The sequence below is a fragment of the Euprymna scolopes genome, chromosome 26, assembly GCF_053919585.1.
Source record: "Euprymna scolopes isolate OS-2025 chromosome 26, ASM5391958v1, whole genome shotgun sequence".
In the NCBI taxonomy this organism is placed as follows: Eukaryota; Metazoa; Mollusca; class Cephalopoda; order Sepiida; family Sepiolidae; genus Euprymna; species Euprymna scolopes.
Genome location: NC_136507.1, coordinates 82,317,545 through 82,341,957, shown reverse-complemented (window position 1 = coordinate 82,341,957; position 24,413 = coordinate 82,317,545). Strand labels below are relative to the sequence as shown.

The 24,413-nt window shown below is 34.0% G+C and overlaps 1 protein-coding gene across 7 annotated transcripts in view; it reads left to right on the top strand.

Moving 5' to 3' along the window:
* The window catches only part of LOC145248222 (uncharacterized), a 461,949-nt gene that overhangs the window by 7,683 nt on the left and 429,853 nt on the right, over window positions 1–24,413 (top strand). Inside the window, exon 1 of one of the 7 annotated variants that reach the window (XM_080110096.1) lies at window positions 11,028–11,291. The exons of 5 other annotated variants lie outside the window; for them this stretch is intronic. The gene's annotated coding sequence lies outside the window, so the exon portion shown is untranslated. Of the gene's footprint in view, window positions 1–11,027; window positions 11,292–24,413 lie in introns of those variants that run through there. One more of the 7 variants, XM_080110094.1, reaches the window with a different exon arrangement.

Here is a 24,413-nt window from a genome sequence, read left to right as displayed (position 1 = left end):
CCTTCTCCTAAATACATATTTTGACAAAGACTGGGGTGCATCTCTTCCAGTGAATTAATGCGTCCCCAGATACCAACCTGGAAATTTCTATGATCGGCGCGATACATACCGCGCCTAGACTTCCCAAATGGTCACCCATCTGCTACTGGCCAGGCTCAACGTTGCTTAACTTCGGTGATCTGAACAGAACCGGTGGAAATAATTATATAATCTCTCACATTCTGGAAATCATGTATAGTCTGTGTATTATACAAACATTATTAGTTACATATGTGTATACATGTTTCAGTGGAATCCCAATTCAAAGAGACTACTTCATTAAACCAAAAAAGGATGGATATTGAAACGAGAGTCAAGATTGCATTCGTTTTTTATAAAATATATTCCAGTGTGGTTTATGCTCTGGAAGAAAGTGACATGTATACTTTGTGAATGTGAGCACAAGAGATTTTAGAAGTGAAATATGGTGAAGGAAGGGAGTAGGGGCGCGAGGGGTGAAGGAAGAAGGGGGAAGTATGATTCCATGCACTTAAGCTGTAGCAGCCAGGAGGTATTGGTATTATTTTAACTTGGCGGTTGTTTATTGGCCTAAGTTTTTACTTTGATCTGAAGTAATATTAAACCCTCATCACTGCTACTTCCCTATCATGGTTTTTACGGTTGTTTTTTTTTTCTTCTTTTCTGATGGCGACTTTATAATTCATCTATTTTATTGATAAGCTCTCTCTCTCTCTCTCTCTCTCTCTCTCTCTCTATATATATATATATATATATATATATATATATATATATATGTATATATGTATATATATATATATATATATATATATATATATATGCATATATATCCATTCATTTATTTCTCGTTTTCAAATTATTTATTTGTTTCTTTCTGAAATATATGCCCATATGATAAAATCAACAGCCAGTGAGCAGATATATATTCTTATTTATATGATTTAAATAAAAGTGATATGCTGAGAGTAATATTTTCCATTCTACTTCTGTCTCTGATGTAATTACAACCCCAAAGGTTTTCATATCTATATATAAACTTAATTTTGATGGTTGTCATTCTTTCATTTGGGTTGTTTATCTTTTCCTCAATACTAGAGTATAAATATATTTTATAAGTTTATATGCTTGATTATAGAGATAGGTTTTCCAGACCATATACATACAATATATACATATAACAGATACATAATAGCATATATTCATCTATATTGGGGGAGTATTCCGTTCCCTAAGCCCTCTAGTTAGAGTACTTCCTTATCGTTTAGGATCAATTATGTGGTTGGTTTCCTTATGTAAATTTGCTTTACGATTATACTTCTCATAGGTATATATATCAACATTCCAATTACAAGTGTGCTAGACTCAGATCACTTTAGTTAATCTTTTGGGTGTTTAATTATTAAGTGTGCAAAGTGCACTCACCTTTATCCAGTTGGTGATGAATTATATTTTTGTTCGTTTAGTTCAGTATTAAACGGTAGCATTGAGATGGTGTTAAGGGGGTAATGAGAGAATGGCACCTTCCTTAATTTAGCTAAGTTATTTATGCTAGCCTATTCTTCGACGCTTTTCGGTGAGTATAGCTATTAATTAGAGATGTGTCGGTTTTTAGTAAGTATAGTTATTAATTTGTTGTGTATTGGGATTACTTTGTATCTTTTCAACTCTTCCCTTGGTTCATTTATTATTTAAGGTATTGGAAGTGAGGGTTATTGATTGCTGTTATGACGGGATCGCTATTCATTTTTTACATCTCATTTAAAGCGTAGCCTCCAAAGTGTTTGCAGCTTATAGCCGATTTTACTTTTACATTTAATAATTTATCATGGTCCTTAAATCTAATAATCTCATGTTTCTCCATTAAACATAGATAACAGAATGAAGTTAACATGTTTTAGTCTTCCTAAATATTTTCCATTTGACTAAAGGTGTCTTTTTTGCCTCAATTAACTTCCAGTAGTGTACTGAGAGTGATGTGTCCATAGCATATGCTTTATTATTCATTGACAGTGTACAGCCATAGAATCTGTTTTTTAAGGTCATTGAAGTGCTGCCTATGTAGAATTTATCTATTTCTGGGTTTCTATGGTGCAAATTTTAGTCTTGTATACTGCCGAAAATGTGAGGCAATTATTGCTTGGAGGGCATTCAGTCGGTTTTTGGCAATTTCAAGTTTTTCTGTTATCACTATTATTAATGTCCGTAGTTGGGTTATTTCTCCTTAATATTTTATAATTGCTCTTTTATGATTCTTTCTGCAGCTAAGTTTTAAGATTTTTTGTTAAAGTTTTTATGTAGAGTACTACTTGGTGGGAATTGTTTATCTATAAGATGTAGGAACCTATTCCAAAGTTTTGTTTTTACCATTAGGCTGAAGTGGGGGAGGTGAACCAGATTATATTTTAACTTCGATTATTAGATCTAGTCTTATTTATATTGCTTCTATTGTATTTATGTTGGCATATTTTATCCACTATTTTTTAGTGCATTGTTATAAATATTTTTGTATCTATTGAATATTTCCTCATTGGAGGAGTTATTATTTATTCTGATTTATTCAGGTATATGCTTATTAATAGTGATTGGAGCATGGGTGAATATATGTGGGGTTTGTGTTTTCGTTAATGCATGATGTGTAAGTATTGGTGGCTAAATCAAAGGTGACGTCCAAAAAGTTGACTTTAATATTGCTGATAATTTCCTCTTTAAGACCCCTATTTTTCATAACCTTATGTATTTTCTTTTAAGTTCGTCATGTTTTATGTTTGCAGCGTCTTCAACTATATATCAGGTCATCATCCCTGTATAAATCTGTTTCCTCGCTATTTAGGTTAATGCTATACAGTATGAATAATTCAACTAGGTCTGTGGCTTCTGCCGAGTCCAGGGAACCCATGGCTAAGTCAAAGAAGCCATTTTGGCTATCTTGTCCATTGCTCACCGTTACTAATAAGTACTGTAGTACGGCTCTTCATTACTTTATCGATATCACTCTCTCGGACACAAGTGGAGTTTTTGGCAAACTCAGTTGCTTTCATGAAGAGCTCCTTTGTAATCGACGTGTAGTAATCCATAATGTTGAATTGTACAAAGGCACATTTTTTTTCTTATCAGTAATATTGGTGAACCATTTGATATATATATATATACAAATCTGCATAGTACTGGCCAGATTTTGTTTGTTTATTCATAGACAGGTACTTCTTGTTGAAATCAATGACAACAACAACAATGATGATGATGATGATGATGATGATGATCCTGATTTCATTTAATAACGTCTCCCAGAAAAGAGATGGAATTCATTCTCGGAGGATACTCCCTCAATCCCAACACCAAACCAGAAACTTCAACGATTAATGTTTTCCTAAGGATATTGGTGCTACCTACAATAACAGAAGTCTGAAGGCCGCCCAACATATCGGGGATTCGTAGCTTTCCCTAATGTTATTCCAACTGTCTTGTACTGCAATTAGTGTACCGACTACCACCGAGATTACTTGGATTTTAACCCTGTGCATACGTCTTTCCACCAATACTAGCAGAGTATAATTATTTCTCATTCTTCTTTTCTATCACATTCTTGTCTTAAAGCACTGAAAATCTACAATTTGCCACTTCTTGAACACCTTGTCAATCACTACCAAAACCGGACAATTATGTTCCAATTGCTTAATTGTCATGACAATTTTGTCCCACCATACCTCTACATTGCGATCCTCACTTGTACTCACTTCATCGGGTACCTCATCAAACTATTTTCCTGCACACTTCACCCCAACTTCCTACAAACCTCCCAGTTCTGCCTTCTGCTTTCTGAACCAATCTACTATACATTGTTTCAAAGTGTGCAACTGACTCAGAAAACTTTGCACAAATCCGGCATTCTGAAGCAAACGTCCTCTCCTTGAACCGCTTTCTTGAACAGTCGTGTTCCTAGTGCCAGCTCTTGTGCTGCACATACAAATGCTTCAGTGCTCTTACACAAATACCCAGCTCGATTCGCCACATCTGCTACATCCTGAAAGAATTTTCCATGCATTTTCTTCGTCAATTCCTCTACCTTTTCTCTGTCCATACGTTTCACATACTCAGCCTTGGTTTCATTCATTTCAACTCCATTAGTCACACCTTTAAGCATTCACTCCTCACTTCAAACCAAATAATAATAATAATAACTAGCTAGCGATAAATAACTTTTGAGTATTTTGATCTGTACCCACCATACACTATTTTCATAAGAGAATTCAGTATAATAACGGTTGTAGCGATTTGGAATTTTTCGTTTTTCTTTTTAAGTATTTTACAAATACGATGACAACGGTCGAAGTAGTAGTAGTAGTAGTAGTAACAACAACAACAACAACAACAACAACAACAACAACCATAATAATAATAATAATGAAAGATAACTTCCAACGCCTTTTTGAAACATCCTGGATTTATTATCAAGTAAAAGAAATGTACGTTTTGAAAATGGGCAGAAACAATTGTACGGAACAAAATGTTTTTAAAATAAATTCAGAACATTTATTAAATTATTATATTATATTTATTACATTTTGAATTCCAGTAATGCACACATTAATTGCATGAATTTCAAGGAATTGAAATAATATATATATATATATATATAATAATAAAAATTACAATTAAATTTACCAAAATGATCCAAGATGGTAAAATTTAAGTATATTATAAATATTAAAGAATTAATATCTATAAAGTTATCTTAGCCAGATGTAAAAGCTCGATAAAACCAAATAGGAGATGGAGCTTATAATACGAGCAAACAGTTAATAGAACATGTTAAAAAACATTTTGAAATGAGTTAAAAACATATGTAATCTGAAAAGGAAACACTAGATAAGTGGATAGTCCTTAATCCACGGAGTTTTGAAGAAATACTTTCCTTCTCATCAAAGGGTAGGAATTAGCAAAATGCGGGATCGGATTTTGCATGCAAAAGTATTTGATGAAACAAGTAAGTCAAAGATCTGAAAGCGAGAGAAAGAGTTTTAGGTAAAATTTTGAACTTTTATTAAATTTGTTTGTTTTGGAATGTACTCACATATTTCCGATCTAAAAATAGATTTTTTAGTTACAAGGAGAATCAACATTTATAATACTATGATTCATTGTATTAAAATAAATGCTGGTTTGAAACAGCTGTAAACAATCATGTTTTATATATATGCTCTTGATTCGCAAAATATTTGAATTGCTCAAATTTCTCTTTCTCTCTCTCTCTCTCTCATATATATATATATATATATATATATATATATATATATTCACACACACACCCACACACCCATATATATATATATATATATATATATATATATATATATATTCACCCCCACACATCCATATATATATATATATATATATATATATATATATATATATATATATATATATATATATATATATATATATATACTAGCGGGACCTGTGAAAATTCTACAGCGAACTCTTTCATATGTAATATATTGATGGTGGCGTTCCGTGAATGTTCAGCGTAAATGAAGACGCCCTGATATTATTGTACCTATTTACTATGCCTCCTCACGGGACAGAGTTAGACACCAGGGTCGTTTTTTAACGTGGAGAAAAGGTACAAAAATAAAAATTGTCTCAGTCGTGAAGGACTAATGCTCCACCGAAAGAGAACAAGAAATGGAAGTGCAGCATCTGAAGAACAGATACTACACTCTGATGGTGTTTATTTGCTCCCCCACCGAGCAAATTAGGCACAAGGCCGATTTTTAATGTGAGGAGTGAAGGGATGGGGAAGGGAAAAAGGGGACCAGCTCCCGAGAGGTGGGAAATGGGAACTGGTTAAAGGTCAAGCATGTGGGGTTGCCCCTACATCTGGTCTTTGCTAGTCATAGCTAGCTAGCTAGTCATAGCTTGCAGTATCTGCCGGAACAGATGGTATTTATTTGCTCCCCCACCGAGCAAATTAAGCACAAGGCCGATTTTTAATGTGAGGAGTGAAGGGAGGGGGAAGGGAAAAAGGGGACCAGCTCCCGAGAGGTGGGAAATGGGAGCTGGTTAAAGGTCAGGCATGTGGGGTTGCCCCCACATCTGGTCTTTGCTAGTCATAGCTGCAGTATCTGCCGGAACAGATGGTATTTATTCGCTCCCCCACTGAGCAAATTAGGCACAAGGCCGATTTTTAATGTGAGGAGTGAAGGGGAAATGGGGACCAACTCCCCGGGGAGTAGGGGAGCTGGATAGTGACAATTGGTATGAAGGGTTGCCCCTACATTGACCAAGGTCTTATATGTGAGATTGCTCCCACATATGGTCTTTGCTTGCAGCATCTGCCGGAACAGATACTACACTCTGATCCTGACCAAAAAGGCCAAGTAAGAATTTATTGTAGCTCTTTTGTTAAAACTGCAAAAGTATTTATCTAGAAGGGACGCTCGGTCGTGAAATACTCTTAAATAAATATGATATTTTAATCCATGCAGATTTTATATATATAATTATAGAGTCGATTTTCTATCGATTCTTATTCTCGATTCTCGATATCTCGATAACACACACACACACGCGCGCGCGCACGCGCGAAGGTGTCTGTGTTTAAAAAATTGTTTTACGACAGCGAATGTTTGTGACGCAAGATGTATTGGTGTGCTTTTTTTTGTATTTTTAAGAATACTTCCTGACATTCCATTATTAATATGAATTGAATACCCTAGGTGGATGTCGGGTAGCGAAAATCGAGTTGTGTCCTTTTAACAATAACAACAACATAATCATTAGTGTGGGGTGGGCGATCAATCAGCGATTTAATTGTTGCAGAGAAGAGAACCATTGACAAGTTCCAAAAATTTCTCGACTCCCATTTTAAATTAACATCTTGAAAAAAAAAAAAAAGTAAATGACCCCCCCCCCCTGCTGCCTCCGAAAAATATTGAATTCTTATTTGTGTGTTCTCACGCTAGACTTAGAGCAATCCAGATCTTTGACACATCAAATCATTTTCGGTATTGTAAATTAACATACTCGGTGAAATCATCTATTTCTACGAATAAGATTATACTTTTTTAGGCGATTCCATGTAAAAAGACATAAAAAAAGGTAGCGGAAAGCACAAAAAACATAAAAAAGGGCCATTATTTTAGAATTTAGAGTGGGAATAATTTTTTTTTTTTTTTTTTTTTGCTATGGAAAATAAATGCTGTGCATTTGGGGGTGTACATTTTATGCAATTATATATGTAGTTTTACTACCTTGTCACTCACGCGTATGATTAAATTTAAACATTTTAGTTAACGATCTTAAAAATTTTAATCGCCCGGAAATAGCGAAGGGGGGGGGGTCATTTTATATTAAATTTACATCCGAAACTTATCCCCACTGTAAATTATAAAATAACTTTTTTTCTTTGGTTTTTCAGTGAGTTTTTCAAGGTGTATACACGTAATCGCGCAAGAAAAGAGGGTCACTGAAAGTGTTTGAACTATTTTATTCATTCATATTATACTATCAGGGCGACTCGACGTTGCTCGGGACTATAACAAAAATAACAAAACGGAACGGTTTTAACTTTATAATAACATTAATATCACTCCACTTTTATCAATCCGTCTTTTTCCCATTTCTCCATTTTTTTTTTTTTACACATCCCCTTCCTCAACTTAAAAATAAGAATAATGTAAGTCGTTGACTCGTCTTGTATATAATAGACTAACAGGGTTACCCGGCGTTGCTCGGGACCGTATAAAACAACGAGCAAATAAGTTGATTTTGAACATATCTATAATATAATATAATAGATAATATTTCAAATGGCTGAAAAAACGATCGCCGCTTCTGAAGATATCTGAACCAGTTGAACGCCAAAGAATGAAGAATTATTCATAAGTTTCAGATATTATGCATCCATAGCAACTGTCGATCAAGAATATACCAACTTTGTTGATGTTTGTTTTGTAGTATGTGACTTTTAACTGGACCACAAACTCACATGCACACAGACAGCTGCTCTTTATGATAGACTAGTTGGGTATCCGACTTTTCCCGGAGCAAAAGTGTCACATATTTCTATTAAAACTTTCTCTACCTCTCTTTATCTTTCTCTCTTTGCCCTCCCGTTCTTCCTCTGTCTGTCTGTCTGTCTGTCTCTTTCTCTCTCTCTGTCTCTCTCTCTCTCTCTCTCTCTCTCTCTCTCTCTCTCTAGATCATTGCTCTCTAGTTGGACATACATACTTTCATAGACACATGCATACACACTGCCACCCCCATTATATAATAAATTCCTTTAATAATTAGTCTGGATTTTTTTTTCAAAATCAGTAGATAGTAACGCTGACCCCCCCCTCCCCCGACGACACCTGGCACAGTTGACTTTCAGAATTAATTGGGGGGGGGGCTAAAGTTTAGATATTATTCATCCAGGGCAACGCTGGTCAATATTATACCAACTTTTTGGGTATTTGTTTTGTTTTTGACTTTTAGAAGGACATACACTTACACGCAAACATTTGCCTTTTTATATAATAAACTAGCAGGGCTATCTTTCGTTTCCCGGTAGGGTGAAAAAAAAAACTAAATAGATGTTAAATATTGTTAAGTTTCTCACCTCCAACCCTCTATAATAGAAGTTGTTTTATGTGAGAAGTGAAGAAAGAAAACTGAGGAGGCTTTCAGAGCGCTACTGAAAGCACCAAATCAAATTAAGGATGTCTCTAGCGCACTACTGAAACTAAGTTGCCCACCCCACCCTTTTCTTTGTAGAGAAATGACAATAGTTAAGAAACTATGAATTAAATCCGGAGTCAAAGTCTTTCAATTTGAAAAAAAAAAAAAAAAAAAAAAAACGCTGACTCATTTCCTGGGTTGTATTAATACATATTTTTTATTTGGGAGTCTCTACTTAGCAAAGAGGCCTGAAGGCCACTTGAGGATAAGCGTTAATGAATGTAAGGTGATACTATAGTAAACATTAATGGTGTAAATTGGGTAAAATTTGATTATTTATGGGGACGTCCCAACAAGAACTCATTTATATTTGATTTGAAGGCTACCATGTTGTATTCAACCAGGAAGCAGGCCAGTGAAACAGTGTTCCACAGGCAGGTAGTTCTCAAAAAGAATCTTTTTATGGAATCTGCATTTAGATTTAGGCACAGAGAGTGGGGGGGTTGTATATAGCGGTTGTAGTTAGTTGAGTGTTTTTGTGAAAGTTTGACAAGGGGGGAACCATAGATTGGAGTTCAGTCGAGCACTTGTCATGAAAATAACGATAGAGACATGCTTTTTGTGGTGAAAAAGGTTGCAGGGAAGATAAAAGGCCATTATCTACTAGGTTTTTGAGGCCAGTGTTGAACTCTATCAAGGCTGGATAAGGCGCCTTGAGCACATCCTGCCCAGATGTGACAACAGTAGTCCATGTTAGGGCTCATACTGATAGAGGATTGCATCGGCAGTGAGATATTTTTTGGAGCTGTAGAGTGATCCAAGTATTTTTCTATCAATCTTGGGAATCCTGTTCCATTGCAGATTAGGGGTGAAGGTCAGTCCAAGAAGCTTGTCTAGACATGCAGCGTCCCTAAGACGAGAGCCATTCATTTCAGTATGTGATAACATTAAATGTTTAATTCTGGATAAAATTTAATGATACTACTAGCCCCGAATTTGACCCCAAAAGAACGAGCCTAATTTTTTTTTTTTTTTTTTTTTTTTTTTTTCTAAATTTTAGATATTATTTTTTCCCGGGTTATGCTGATTAAAAAAAATACAAACTTTTGGGGTGATTGTTATGTATTTTTCACGTTTTAGCTGAACATACAAACACTCAAACAACTGCCCGTTATATAATAGATTAAATAAATGAAAAAAAAAAAAATGTACGCTTTATTGAAAATTGGTAATGCTTAGATCAGCTGTTTGTCTCTATACTGGATCAGTGGTTCAATTTTACTATAGGGACTGCTGGAAGATCTATCCTATTTCGTTTTGTATTCATCCACATGTAGGATTTTTGGTTAAAATCTCACTTTTTGTCCTGAAATAAAATTCTAAGCTACTTATGCAGATTACGGACCGTGCTGAAATGATAGTCAGAAACCCATTCTTAAACTGGGGAGGGGGTTGTTTTGTGACTATTCTGTACACTTGAGAATTTAATAAAGGAAAAAGATAGAAACTTGAATTGGTTCATATTTAGAATATAACCTAATTAAAAATACAAAAAATACAGATCTTTATAGTCTACATACGCGTCACGGAACGAAAATGTCGAAATTAGTATAAATTCTAAAAATTACGAAAAATGACCTGGTAGAAAAATAAAATTACAATTACAAATATCGAATTATTGAGTTTTATCGTATGTTTTAATATGGACAGTTGTGCGACTAATTCAGTCTGGCAAACTGATTTATCTCCTTAGACTTAAAGTGGTTTAAATTAAGGGTCCACCATTTTTTAACAAATCGTACTTGTGGATTATTTTTGTTATTTTATTAATTTATTTATTTTATTTATATTTTTGGGGGGTTAAAAATACATCTAACATATTTTCTACGGGATCATTTTTCTTAATTTTAATACGTAATAATGTTATCATCTGAAATGCGTTGGTTTAACAGATCACCAATCTACACAAGCATAATTAATTTACAATCTACGAGCGAGCGATTTTATTCAAGATTTGAGTGAAAATCAATCAAAAAAAGAGAAAGGTGGGGGAGATATTCCAACGAACCCTATGCTACAATTGAACCGGGAAAAAAAAATAACGTCCCGAATGTCCATTTTCTTTTTTGATCAGCTGTTTGGCTCATTCTGACTCTGCTGGATCATTTTATTTATTTATTTATTTATTTATTTTTGTATTTTAAAGAATTGACATCTCCGCCTCTTCATCGTAAGGGGGCGGAAGTATGTGTAGGGGGATAAATAAATCTTTTCCTACCCCCTCTCACAGACATACACATACCCACACTCGAAATGTCTAAACTGAAAACTGCATATCCTACAATTACAGGACAAAAATCGATATATTGCTAGATTCAGTTTCTATTTTTAAAAGCTCTTTATACTGTCGTAAATCCGCAGTCATATTTACCGGAGAAACCATGGAGGGGATATTTTTCAGCGTAAATCAAGTGGAGGAGACCTCTTCTTCTTGGAGACCGACAGACAGCAGGAGACCCGAGGCTGGCTATCGAGTCTCCCCATGATACTAACGGGACGGGTTGGAGCCGTTCGCCGAGTCGCGTACAGCGTACACACTTCCAATTTTACAGGTAAACAACATCTCCTATTGTGTGGGAGGTACTTTTCACTCCAAACTTGCTGGCGACATATATTTCTCGGAGGAAATAGATAGAAGCTACTACTTTGGTAAAATCGTCCTTACGATTGTGTAATTGTATCGTCTTCGTTAACGCTAGTCTCGCGTCTTTTCTCTTTACTTGCTTCCCCACGAGGACTAAGTTTGACACAAGGCCGAGTTTTAATGTGAGTGGGTAAAACAGCTCCTTCCAAACGGACAGGGTGCTTGTTGAGATAGAGTCGACGCGACGGGTCGATTTATCTTAATATGTAGTTTTAAGCAAAAACGACAGGACTTACGTTGTCGTGTCGAAAATAGTAATATATCCAAAAATTACGAAAATTCATCGAGTAAAAACTATTAGGCGGACGTTATCGAGAGTGCCCCCCCTTTTTCTAAATTCCAGAATTTTAATTTAAAAAAAAAATTTTTTTTTTACTTTTTTTCCTGTTAATATCATCGATTACAGACTTACGTTTCAGATTATAAAATAAAAAATGAAACAAATTTTATAACTTTTCACGAAGGGGTTCAGTTTTCAATTATAACGTTTTACTAAATTGAACACGGTATTTGTGACTACGATGAAAAAAAATGACAACTCTCTCTCTCTCTCTCTCTCTCTCTCTCTCTCTCTCTCTCTCTCTCTCTCTGATGTGACCAGAAGGTAACTGGAGGGGTTAAAAAAAAAGGAAGATTTCTTTACCCCCCCTTTGATTTATGTATGTATCTATTCTTCGTGGTCACAAATTTCGTGTTCAATTTAGTAAAACGTTATAATTGAAAACTGAACCCCCACGTGAAAAGTTATGAATTTTTTTTTCCAATTTATTTTTATTATCTGAAACTTAAATCTAATCAATGATATTAACAGAAAAAAAAGCAAAAAAAAAAAAAAATATTGAAAATTGTGGAATTTAGAGGGGGGGAGGCACTCTCGACAACGTCCGCCATTGTTTATAGTTAAAAGTAATTTTGGGAGGAAATTACATTTTGCCTAAATGTGAACACCTTGAAGATTGCAAATATAAAGAACATGCTTACCCCCCCCCTTTTTTGCTACTTTAATGGCTAGCGTATTGTTTTATATCATAGCGAAAGACTTTTGTTACTAAAAACACAACAGCTCTACTCGATGAATTTTCGTAATTGCTGGATATATTAACGATTTTCAGCATGACAAGTAAGTACTGTTGTGTTTGCTTAAAACCACATAATTAAAAAAAAAAATCGATCTGTCGGCTCCATCTTAACAAGCACCAGTGACTGAGTATGACAAAACTTAAAATTGCCTCCATGTAAGAGTTTTCGTTCTCCGACTGACGGAAGAAAGGATGAGGTTTAGTATCTGGTCAACCGATTGCTCCTAACAATGTCAGTTGTATTATTGTATTATTATTAGTTAAATAAATACTAGTGTACCTGTACAGCTTCCGTCAGAAATAATGGGGGAAAAGATGCCCCGCCAGTGTTCGCACTAATATTCATACAAAATGCTTGCAGTTACGGGCAATTTGGAATCTTAACTCATTGCTCTAAGGGAGGTAACTCTATTTTACTATGAATTGTTAGAAAAGATGGTTTTTTTATTAACTACTTCATTTAATGTAAACATTTTTTATAACAGTATTCGAGTAATTGTAAGAGAATATGATTTTTTTCAACTACTTTAGTAAAAATAAAATTACCTCCCTTAGAACAATGAGCTAAAGTTCCGAATTGCCCAATTGTGTCAGTAATTTAATTTTTCCTATAAAAATTATTATTTCTGATGACCCAAAGAAGAGAAAAAAAAACATTTATTATTTCATTTATTATTTCTGATGACCCAAAGAAGAAGAGAAAAAAAAACATTTACTGTCTGCTTTTTGCTCAGTGAGGATTTTTTTTTTCGAATTCATTTCCAACGGCAGGGGGGGGGGCTGTCTGACTTGCTATTTGCTTGCTAACGCTATTATTAGTACTATTATGTACTTACAAGGAGTTCTCACATAAGTCATCAGAAATTATCCGCTGATTATGGCCTATGGTGTTCTCCAGATTTCCAGTGCGCTCCAGCTCCACTTCTTTCGATATTTTTGCATTATCAGAACAGCCCCTTATCATTGATTTCTCGCTGGCAGCGACCATTAGTCTTCACTGTGATTTCGGTGGCAATAATCCTCTCCAAGACCCATTCCTCTATCCACCTTTTCAGTGGAAATCTGATTAAAGTTCTCTCTCTCTCTCTCTCTCTCTCTCTCTCTCTCTCTCTCTCTCTCTCTCTCTTCGGTCTTTCCATTCTCCGCGACCCTCCACAGCTATTTTGTGTGGTATCAGCCTAACAAAACGTATTTTTTTTATATTTATTTTATTTAAAATAAAATTATTTATTTATTTGTCTAATATTTATTTTATTACTTATTTATTTTTAATAAATATAAGATGTTTTGCAGTTTTAGTTGTTACTAGCAATTCAGCCCGGTTCTGCTCGGGCCCTATGTACTGTTCATAACTTGCCCTATGTGTGAATACCCTCTATGTAAAATTTAAAATATTTAGACCTAAAATTGTCTGAGTAATTTGGTAGAGACCACAGAGTTTTTTTTTTTAAACTTTAACCCCAATTTTGGCCCCTTAAGATTTATTTAGTCTTTAATCAAAATAAAACATTTGACCCATGTCAAAGTTACCTACATCTAAAATTTCGAGTGTTTAGACCCAAAATTGGAGGAGGAGTTTGGTAGAATCTGCAAAGGTCAACTCTTTCAACTTTGACCTCTTGGCAGCCAAAATTTCGCCCCAAAACTGATTAAAATGCTTGCCTCATGTCTGAATACCTGTTACGCATAAATTTCAAATGTTTAGACACAAAATTGGCTGAGTAGTTTGCTAGAGACCTCAAAGGTAAAATCTTTTGAACTTTGACCCCTCGGCAGCTCATATTTTCGATCCAAACCGATTAAAAAGCCTGCCCCATCTCTGAATACCCTTTATGTAAAATTTTAATTGCTTCAACCAGAAATTGGCCGAGTAATTTGGTAGAGACCACAGAGGTCAATTATTTTTTAATTTGACGCCAATTTTGACCCCTTAACATTTATTGTTTGGGATTCAAATACAATTGAAAAGTTTGACTCATGTCCTGGTAACCTACATTTAAAATTTCAAGTGTTTAGACCTTAAGTTGGCGGAGGAGTTTGGTAGAGTTTTCAAAAGTCAAATCGTTGAACTTTGGCCCCTTGACAGCTAAATTTTTGGCTGAAAACCGATTAAAAAGATTTTCCCAAATGTCAATAACCCTTATGTCAAATATCGAGTCTGTGGACCGAAAATTGACAGAGTAGTTTGGTGGTGGTGGTGGTGGTGGTGGTGGTGGTGGTGGTGGTTGTTTATTTATTTATTATTTATTTATTTATTTTTCGATTTATTTAGTTTTTAATTTATTTTTTTAAATTTATTTTTGAAAATTTTTTAAATTTATTTTTATTACTTATTTATTCAATATGAATGTCTTGAGTTAAAACGAAAATATAAAAGAAAAAAAAATAAGTGTCATTCTTGAAAATGTTAAAAACGCCAGCTTTGCTTCTTTTTTTTTTTTTTTTTTCCTTTTTTCTAATTTATTTTTCTTCCTTTGGATAATTGGGAGAGATTTAGGTGGGGGGGGGGCGGATGGAATAGAATACAAAATTACGCCGGATCATCAAAGACGTCGTTGGTTACAAATGAAATTGAAACCAAACATTCGTCGTTCCCTTGCGAAAGAAAGAAAAGTCCCCAAGTGGGAAGTTAAAAAAAAAAAAAAAAAAAAAAAAGTGGAGGGAGAAAAAAAAAACGTATAAATCGGCATTTACGTTCGTTGGTAAGACTTTTGTGTGATCGGGTAGATATTTATTTACAAATGAATACACAATGCTATTTATTCATACTGTGAAGCATTATTAAAATATCTGACGAATATATACTCCGCCTACTCCGCCTATGAAATGTATATGCGTGTGTGCATGCGCGCGTGTATATATATATATATATATATATATATATATATATATATATATATATATATATATATATATATATATATATATTCCTGACGATTGCTTCATCATTCCAAATTTTCTTTTGTTAGAGGAAGTGGGATTTCGAATTGAACAACAAATCCTCAGCCTATTGAATAATGATAATGCCTATTTACAATGCCTCGCCACGGGGCAGAGTTAGACATCAGGGTCGTTTTTTAATGTGGAGAAAAGGTACAAAAATAAAAATTGTCTCACTCGTGAAGGATTTCTCCTCCACTGAAAGAGAACGAGAAATGGAAGTGCCGCATTTGAAGCACAGACACTTTGATCGTGGCCAAATATGATTATAAATAATGAGTATAGCTTTTCAATTTTTAAACTTTTAAAGAGTGCTCTCTCTCTCTCTCTCTCTCTCTCTCTCTCTCTCTCTCTCTCTCTCTTTATATATATATATATATATATAAAGCTGAACGTCTGTGTGTGTGTGTGTGTCTGGTCACGAATAGGCTCCTATATGGTTGACTATTATAGAAAACTGATCGCATATAATGATAGAAGATGTATCGAGACACAGGAGTGGGCATGTTTGATCTGGCATAATGATGATTCATTAAAATTGTGGGGTCTGCGTACGCGCCTGGTCCACAAAGTATGGAAATAAAAAAATTAAAATTTAAGAAAAAAAAAACACGTTTACAAGTGTTTTTGATATAGATGTACATATTAATACTTTGATAAGTATGTTTTAACTTAAATCGGGATGGTATAATAAAATTGTGGGGTCTGCGTTCGCGCCTGGCCTCCATAGAATGGAAATAGGCACCAACTTTAATAAAGACTTTTCATGTTTCAGTTTGAAGAAATATAGTATAATAAAATTATGAGGTGTTCGGTTGCGCCTGACCTCCATAGAATGGAAATATGTCACAAAGTGTAACAAGGTTTTTTAATATAGATCCACAGAATATTGTGATAAGTGTTTCAGTGTGAACAAGTATGGTATAATAAATTATGGGGTTTATTTATTTTATTTTTACATTCATCATATTTTGCTTTGGTTTTGATACCCCCAAATTCGAATTATCTCTATACAACCCTTCCTTTTCATAACCTATCATACTTTCATAAATCAGAGTCCATTTTCTGTAGGCCGTTTTTGAACCCAGTCAACGACGGGTACTTCCGCTAGTATATATATATATATATATATATATATATATATATATATATATATATATAAAAACTCTGTGGGCCCTGCTTGTTTTAGCGAGATTCGAAACCTCGCTACTTCAGCCTCTCTGATGAGACGGGGAAACACGTGTCAGTGGATAATTATATTTTAAAAACAATATATGCCGCTCCCAAATGGGGTACCAAATTTGTTAAAGGGAAAATTATTCCCTACTCGTATTTAGGTAAAAATGCGTTTACGTAAATAATTGAATTCATTCAAAACGTATCGCAAAAACAAAAACAAATAATATATATATATATATATATATATATATATATATATATATATATATATATATATATATGCTTTGTTTAAAAAATTGAAGGCCAGGAAAAGATTGGTACCGTCGGTTTCAAGCCTAACATAAGGGGGACCAGTTAATGGTAAGTAATGTTAGGCTCTCGTCAGCAATGTTGTTCTGTCTGTTGTTTTAAATAAATAAATAAATAAATAAATAAGCTCTTATATTGAAAATCTTTTTCTTTGTAATCGAACACTTTGTTGGAATTCTTTCCCATAAAACAGTAAACATATATATATATATATATATATATATATATATATATATATATATATATATATATATATATATATATATATATATATATATATATGATTTATTCCTTTGGCGTTAACGACTGTACTACGAAAACATGTTTACTACAAAGCTAAAAATTAAAACATGAACCAATAGCTATTATGTCACGCATGCATATTCGTAGTGCTGTCGTTCGATCTTCACCTGGCAAATTTAATTTTTTAATTTTTCACACTTTTGCACCGATTTTCCCCGGCTAAAACCCAATTATATAAAGTTTTGCATGGGTTAGAATACCCTCTATACGAAGTTGTTGTTTTCAAGTCACTTGTGAGTAAATTTTTGTTGAGCCGTTATCTTACATAATCGAATTCTGTGAAACTTCGAGCATCATTATCTATCGCCATGGTGTTGTCTTACCGCCCACCTGATCCACATTAAATCTTATCCTCATGTGGGCTTTGAGCCTTGATAAAGGAATAATAATAGTAATAATAATAATGATAATAATAATAATAATAATAGAGAAATATTTTATTTGACCGACTTTTTTTTTAGTTCAATTCTCACCGGTTATACTTATGTTATTTAATTATTTATTTATTTTGTATTGATTCTCGACCCCCCCCCCCACATCAACATAGATTAGATCGTTTCTGTTATGATCCGGTCCCTGTTGGGTTTTATGGTAGAGTTTAGTTCTGTGTAATTCTAGGGGGTCTACTCTCCCAGACTTTGCTTTTGCTCTTTGAGAGGGGGGTTAGTTTATTGTTAATCGCCTGAGGCGTCTTTACCGACTTCTCAGTCCCACTTTCCGAACGTGGTGTCTACGTTTTTGCAGAGGCAGAGAACTAAAAAGCTCGTATTGATCACTGCAACATTTTTGTGTCATACGTAGTGTATATGTATTGATCATTTTATCGTCTAATCATAAATGCGACACAAAGTCAAGTTTAAAGTGTTTTTTGTTTTGTTTTGTTTTGTTTTTGTTTTTTTCACGCTATTCTAACGCTGTTAAGATTGAAGGAGGTGGTGAGAATAATATTAAAAAGTGACCTTTTTCTAACATGCAAACATCCCTCCATTGTACCAAATACGAAATGTCCGGATTAATCCCTAATATTGTGAATTTTCTTTTCTCACAAATTCGAGAGTCCAAACTGAAGAGACGCCATTTTTTTCTTGAAACGTATTCTTTCTTTATTTTATTTATTTATTTACTTATTTTGAGAGTGGGGGTGTCTTATCACGGAGACAACTTATCGCCCCTGAAACGAACGCAAGTCAAATTTGCCTTTGTGATAAAAAATAAATAAATAAATAAATCTCTGTATTCTATAATTTTTTTGTTTAGGGTTTTTGTTGTTCTCATCTTGAGTTGAGCATATTATGAAGTGATACACGGATTACCATTATCGTATAAGCGATGCTCTTTGTGTAAACAAATCGAGCTTAAGTATTTCGGACGATGTCAAAACATTGTTAAACTCATGACTCGCATAGCAGCCGCCGATAGCGTAATGGTTAGAAGCCGTGTCTGTCGTACAGGCGGTCGGGTTTCAATCCTGGCTTGAGGTAGTTGCCTATCTAGCTGCATTAATGAGCAGTACTGTATATGGATATATATATATATGCTAGCAGAGAAATCCGACGTTGTCCGGAATTGAATGAAGATCAATCCACACTCTCATGCATTTATTATTATCGAAATCGGTGAAATCATCCATTTTTTTAATCAAATCGATTGATTGCCTTTTCTAGTTAAGAACACTCCTCTCCCTGGTGTACTGGAAGGAAGCTTCACACGCTTTCCCACAGTGACTTAGCCCACAATACCTTATAGTCTACATTGCACTGTAGAGAACGTGTTGTGTTTCGACCAGACACTCAGACGAAAAAGAAACACGAATATACAAGTCGGAGAACAATAAAAGTGTATTTAACTTCAAATAAATACAAATATAAAATAAGCAGGTGTCAAAACAATTGCGTTTGCGGCTTTTTAAGAAGTCCAAAAAGTTCTTATTTTAACGTCTTCAGTTTGACGGCCCAATTCAAGTTCGGAAAGAAGAGAGATAAAATAATGTCTTTCCTTCACAGAGGTTTGAACGAAAGACGGAGTTTAAAGGGAATCTCTAGTCCTGCTTAATAAATAGGTTGCCGTGATTGGTCGATGGGCGGCACCTTTGGCCAATGAGAAAGCGCCTTATTAAAGTGTAAGGAAAGGAAATGAGAAGACAACAAGGGAAGTAACTCTAGTTTTTTTTTTTTTTTTGTAAACGTATTGTTGATTTTATAAAATTATCTGTTAATTAATGGCTTCACTTAAAGTTTAAAATGCAAAAGTCAAGTGTCATGGTTCAGTTGTGCTCTAAAAAGAAATATCCATTTCGAACACGCCCCTATCTTATGAAAGAATCTACTGTTGGTTTTATAAAATGAGAACATTTGCTTATGCGGTGAGAAAACTTCTCAAATGCACTTGTGATGTTAGGTTGTATAAAAGTGTTAACTTTGATCAAAATCTGACTTCCTCCTTTAATTGAATTCTTTTGATTATTGATTTTCAATACTTCTCAGAGGCATTCCGATAAAAACCTATGTAAGAACACTCCCAAATACATCAAGTACCTTTGTATGAAATTTTTAAAAAATCGTCCCAGCAGTCGTTTCAGAGTCCATACGGAACGAACTCATACACACGCGCAAACAGAAATGTTCAATTTATATATATATATATATATATATATATATATATATATATATATATATATATATAAGGGTGTATCAATTAATCAGCAGGTAATCGGTAAATTTGCTGATTAATCTTCCGATTAATTACTTTTCTCTTTCTTATTAAATTTAAATCATTTCATCATTTCCAAGTGACCAATCAGATAGCTTTGACACATTAACATAGTAACTGCTAATTTAACTGAACATTTAATTAAGTGTCTGGACACTATTATGGCTTTTTGTCTTTATTAAATAAAATTACAAAATACAATTTCTAATTTTTAAATGAATATAATGAAATAATTAGATAAGAAAAAAGAAATTACAAACCAACTACAAAGTACAAATTGTAATTCTTTAAGTGAATAACTATAAGCTGAAGTTCTGCACCTGCTGCTGCTCTACTTCCTCTTCTATTCTTGTTGCGTGCCTCCTCTACTCTCATAGTCTCGTCCATATTTAAAGTTGAATATTTTTAAGTTGTAATGTAGAGACATTAAACTTTCTCTATTCTCACGACGCAGCCTGTTACTCATAGGTCCATACACATTACCACATGTGCTAAAGAGCCTCTCACCCTCCAAGATGAAGATAGTGCGCTTAAATATTTTTACGCCAATTTACTCAAGGTCTTCTGTGTCTGGTTCCACTACTGAAATGGATCATCACCTTTTTCGAGTAGTTGTAAAGCCATGTAATGTTCAAGTTTTTTGTGCAAGGGATTTACTCCTTTTGAGTTTAAATTGTGATTCTTTTAGTTCTGTTGTAATTGCAGTCTCCAGGTTAAACTCAGCTTCTGTCTGCTCTAAGTTTTCATTTGTTACTGTAGACTTATTTGAAACTAATTCATCAAACACGTTTGAAAGAAATACAATTTTATTTTCACTTTGATCTTTTTGACCCTCAGCAGAGCTTGAGGAAGCTGATTCTACTTCATTATCATCAGCGGAAAATAACAGATGTAGAATCCAATTTTTAGTGTTTCCCATGTTTTGAAATTTAAATGTGAATCTTGGATTTAGGAAAGTCGACACAAGTTTTCATCATTTAGATGGGATGAAAATCTTGTTTCCATTGTGTCATTGAATTGTTCAACAGTTGTAAGGATGACACTAAAATCAGAAATATCAGTATTAGATTGGACAGCTTTTGAAAGGAGTAACCTCAAAGCTAAAATTGTAGGTATGGTTGGAGTTCTGTGATTTGCTTCTTTGATGATTTCTTTAACTGGAAAAGTTTTTGAACAAGTTCCAATAATAAGGTGTTAAGGTAGGAATTTTATAGCATCAAAAATTCTCATGAAAAAAAAAAAAAACTGAACGAATCTCTTATTAAAAAATTCCAGTTTGTACGAATGTTGCTGCTTCACATATATGCCACGAAAAAGTCCTTTCTTATTAATGTTCACCAGATAAAAAAAATATCCTGTCATTCTGAAAAACAGCCAAGTTCGTTTGCTTATTTTAAAACCGGTAAACATTAATCAAGAGGGACTTTTTCTGTGCATTCAACGTAAAGAAGAACGGTCCGTACAAACCAAAAATAAATCCATGGTAAACAATTACAGTGTTAACTTGAACAATGCCAATGCAAAAATAAAATGTTAAAACAATAAAAAACAATGGTACTTACGCAGAGAACTTTTTGGAAATCCATTCTTAACATGGGGAGAAGAAGGTATTTTTCTAACTAGTCTGTACTTTCATCTAACAATTTAATAAACAATGCAAAACAAGTGATTTGTGCCACAAGCATTGAAGAAGAACTGAAGTTTTTTTTCTCTATATGTGTTTGACTGGGAAAGAGTTTGAAAGAACCACCTTAAATGGACGAATGTCATCAGTGCCAAGTGAAGAATTGAACAGAATCCCAAAGAAATACTAATTGTATAAAGAACTCTATCGTTAATAACATGCAGTTCTTACTTTTATTAAAATTAAATTGATGTTGAGCATGTACGTTTACTTAATTACATCGCCATTATGTATAGAATTACATTAAATGTTCACGTTTACTTTCATTTAATTTAGTTTTATTTGATGGTATTTTAAAAATGGTCCATCAGTGCAATTTTGCTACTATAAATGATGCAATGTTCACTTTTCAAACCTCAAAAATGAAGGCCGAAATTGAATGAGAAATAATTGTACTTTTACTTCCTACTGTCTTCTTATATTAGAAATGATGAAAGCATCTTTTGTGACATTTTTACTAATTACTTTTTTTGTCAGTTTGTTTCAAAGTTGACATGTTGTAATTTATACATGTTTGTACTTCTTCACCCTCAGCAGGGTAATGTATACTGTTGATCATCAGTGAAAAGTAGATGCAGAATCCAATTCTAAATATGTTTTCTATGCCAATCTTTTAAAATTAATATTTAAATCATGGGTTTAGGAAAATAGGCATACACAAGTTTTTATTATTTAGATAGGATGAAAATCTTGGTTTCATTGATAACCTGAATTCTTCAACAATTGTAAGAAGGATTCCCCCAAAGTCAGAAATATTAGAATTAGATTGGACCGCTTTTGACAGAAATAACCTCACAGCTAAATTTGTAGGTATTATCGTTGTTATGGTTGATCTTCTGTAACTTGCTTCTTTGGGTATTTCTTCAAATGGATTCAGGAACTAGATATTTTTTTTCAAACAAGTCTTCATTGGAAAGTTTTTAAGGTAGGAATCTTATCAGCCGCACACATTACAAGAGCCTTTCGTTGTTCTTATGTGGTCACATCTTGAATGAGTTTGTTTTTGCCAAAATTAAACTTACCCTGTATTTCAGTTAATCTACTAATTGCTTATAGAAAGCGATTAAAGTGAGAAACTGTATTTCTGTTCAATGATGTAATGGTTGTCTTCAAAGCCTGAGTTACAATGTATGTTATTCTAAATCACATTCTCTGACATTAGCAACTACATTTGCTCTTGAATCTTAAGTAATCTTCTACCCATTCTACGTATGGTTTTCGATCCTTTCGTGGTAACGATCGTCGTGCAACTGGCTGACAATCTCTGTATCTCTTGTCTTGGAGGGATCAGCCATCAGACTTTGATAAGATAATCTCCAGAAGAACTTTGCCAAGTACTATATCCACTTTGCTACAGGTCGTTGCACAATGACTTCTACTCAGTCATGAGTGATGGAACAAAAGCATACTCCCTTCATGGATTAAATAGAGAGTTCTGTTGACAATACTATGCAAATCCTCGAGTTCGACAGAAAGATTCCCAAGTTCAACAAGATACACCTGAAGAAGGCCGGAAGTTGGAGATTACATCAATCGAAATTTTGTGAAAATAACACTGAAGATGAGAACATCATTGTATCCTATTGGGCGAGTTGCCCGGACCAAATTGACTCTTTCCCTCCAGAAGTTTCTATCTTCCATGGCCTAAGGAAGATCTTCAACTTGTAAACCAATGTCTTCTGTAAATAAGTTTGTGTACGTCTTGAAAAGTCTCCCTACTTTAGCGGTTCTGTGTTTAGAATTCCTCAGTACCACACCACTGACGACCTCATCTTTTCTTCTGTAGCAATGTCTGGCATATCGTGTTCTTTCTCTTATGACTAAAGAGATCCTGGACAACCGACCATACAGACGGCTAATGGTTGGGCGTGTTTTTCAGTTTACGTTTAAAACTTTCCTGACCATTCTAGTGTAACTAGAACATCTAATTTTCAAGTTTTTTTTATTTTGTTTTTTTACTGAGAGTCCGTCCTGGTGAACCACAAAGCAGCAACATCTCTACCACGGCTCTATAAAAGATTTTCTTGATCCGTTCTGAGAGGGCAGATTTCCATAAAACTTTCAACCGATTACGTGCACTCCAAGCCTTGGCTATTCTGACGTGGACGTCTTTCTAGTGTTTCGATTGGGCCGGTTTGATGGAAAGATGAGAACAGTAGTTCAAAACATTGCGAAAATAAAACTGTAAAAAAGAAAACTCCAAATAATATGAATAACTTGTATTGTTTGGATTATTCTTCCGACTCTTCTCATTTTTGTTATTTTTGCAACGTTTCACCCAATATAAGTCACGTGACCTAAGTCTCAAACTACGTTTGTATATAATGAAAAACTATATTAAAATAATAAGTCAATTATTCTCAATGTTTTAGATTTTAAAGAATATGTTTATGATTATTTTTATGAAAATCGCTCCATACAATGTAAAACAAAACAACCAAACCAAACCCCATGAATAAATATTTGAAGATATAAAAATCTTGAAGCATAAAAAACTTTTTCTAAACTTACCAGATTCGGCATTAAATAAGTTTCCTTCAAAAAGGAAAGCCTCGCTGAACAGTTTACACATTTTTTATTTTCCCTCCTGAAGAAGAGATTTTACTCTCGAAAATTAAGGATATCAACACCTACCATCTTATATGACACGTTATGTTGGCAAATAAATCATTGAAAATTATTGAAAATTTCTTCTAATTATGTCATTATTCTTTTTATATGTTTACTCTTGTCTACAGTGTTTCCCACGAGCCACATTGATATGGCCTTCAAACACAACTCTATTCATCATGAATAACTGGATTCGTCATTAAGTAACCCAAAGGGT